Source organism: Sabethes cyaneus, chromosome 3 (assembly GCF_943734655.1).
Source record: "Sabethes cyaneus chromosome 3, idSabCyanKW18_F2, whole genome shotgun sequence".
Lineage (NCBI taxonomy): Eukaryota > Metazoa > Arthropoda > Insecta > Diptera > Culicidae > Sabethes > Sabethes cyaneus.
The window spans coordinates 108263495-108265953 of record NC_071355.1 but is presented as its reverse complement, the minus strand read 5'-3'; positions in this window follow the sequence as shown (position 1 = coordinate 108265953).

The following is a 2459-nucleotide window of genomic DNA, read 5'->3' as shown; positions in this document are numbered from 1 at the left end:
TGTATAAGTTTATTTAACACTACTAGGTAGATAAGGTGAAAAAAGATACTAAGTTTAGCATCAAAAATACAACTGTACTACTTGTAATGCTTCAATATTCTATTGAATATGACCGAAGAAAGTAAAAAATTGTCTGAATTTATATTACTCGAAATAGTTAGAATATTAACCATGTACAAGCTCATTTAACACTGCTAGGTAGATAAATTGAAGTAAGATACTATATTAGGCACCAAAAATAAGCTTATACCATTTCTGATTGTTTAATATATAAAAACATTCGTTTTAGAAACTTTATATCGGAATAGGCCGAACCAAGATCATCGATGGGCCGAACCACGATCAACGTAGGCCGAACCAGGATCATAATTTGACTGTCATTAAAAATCAAATTATAAATCAACTGGTCTTCTAAGGTTTCTTCTAAATTAAGAAATAGAATCGTCTTTAATTATACTTGCCATACATTCTAATTTTTTTCGAAAAACATTGTGATTTAGATAGATATACGTGCATTAGTCCAAGGGTGCTATGTGAAACAATGAGAATAGGCCGAACCACGATCAATCACCCTATTTTGCTTGCGTCGGACCGACGTCCGGGTGACAAACTATTACTGTGAGCAGCCGATTTGGAGACAAAAAGAGAAACGAAAAAATACGTCACCGTATGCTTCCAGTCAGTTTGCAGTTTATATTCTCAAAGCGCAAAGCAAAACGGGAGATTGACTGTTTGCTTTTGCTGAGATGCCGCATGAATTGTAAGACGGCAGCAGCGCAAGCGGCATATTGACTGGATAAGAAAAACAGTCAAATGATTGTTCAAAAAGCGGAGTTTGAATGCGGAAAGTTCGCATTCACGGCAGTCACATTCAACTTGCGATCCCTTTTCAAGCCCTGGGAGCGGCCCATTAATTACTATCGCAATCAAATTATTTTCAGGCTTTCCCGGATCAACACAGACGTTTCAGAAACACCCTTTCCAAACTTTTAACGAACAGTAGTTTGCAGAGATAGTTTTGACGAAGACGTAATAACGGACACCCTAAGAAAATTCCATAACAACAAACAGACTGCAATAATGGCACCAGAAAGAGTTATCCCTATAATTCAAGAGGTCTACAGAAAACACTTTAACCAAAGAGGACATTTTGTAATCACCCAGCTACAGGTAGAAGACGTAACGACAGAACAGCGACAAGACGCTATCATAAACAAGGAACACAATAGGGCACACCGTGGTGTTACCGAAGTCGAAAATCAATTAAAACGATGCTACTTTTTTCCTAAGATGGTAGCTAAAATTAAAATGGTAAATCAAACCTGTAAAACATGCAATATGCACAAATACGAGCGTAAACCATACAATATCAAGTTATCACCCAGACCGACAACCGAGAAACCGTTTGACCGAGTACACATGGACATTTTTCAAATCAACAAACATAATTTTTTGTCACTAGTCGACTCATTTTCGAAACACGCACAAATGATCTTGATGGAGACAAAAAATCTAACCGACGTAAAAAACGCTTTGGCCATGTATTTCAGTATGTATGGTACGCCCAGGAAAATAGTAACAGATCACGAAACGACATTTATGTCATTACAACTAAAAGGCTTTTTAGATAACTTAAACGTCGAACTAGCCTATGCATCTTGCTCCGAATCAAATGGACAAGTAGAAAAAACTCATTCAACGATAATTGAAATTATAAATACAAACAAACACAAATTCCCAGATCTAGATACTACAGCCTTAGTTTGCTTAGCCATATCTCTTTATAATACATCAATTCATTCAGCTACAAAATATTCACCTAATGAAGTTATTTTTAACAACAACAATATTTTGAACCCCAACATAGTCGACGCAAATGCGCGAAAATTATACGACAAAGTAAAGACCAACATTGACAAAGCCAGATCCAACCAAGAAAAACGTAATGAGAATAGAGAAGAACCACCCCATTTGGACGACAAACAAGAAGTATTTTTAATTCCTAACATTAGGAAAAAATTAGACCCAAGGGCTAAACCAACAAATGCGAATGACATTACAGACAAAACATTCAAAAATAACAAAAGAATAAAACGACAAAAATAAAATTAAAAGAATAAGGAAAAATACTTAATAAGGAGTTATACTTATACCATTTTCTTCTTCTAATTGCAGATGTACTCACTTATAGCGATTTTTGTACTGGTAACAAGGATTACATTCATAGAGCCAACATCATTAGAAATTCGCAACTTAATGAACGACCCAATATTGTTGTTAAAAACAAATGATTGCAAATTACAGATAGGTCATATCAAAATAATTCACCCGATAAACATTACAAATTTAGAAAACAACGTTTACCTCTTTGCAACCATAGCCAGGAAAATAGATAGGAGCATTCCAACTTCAAATCTTATTTTACAGAAGAGTAGGGAACTTGTTAACAACCTGCACCA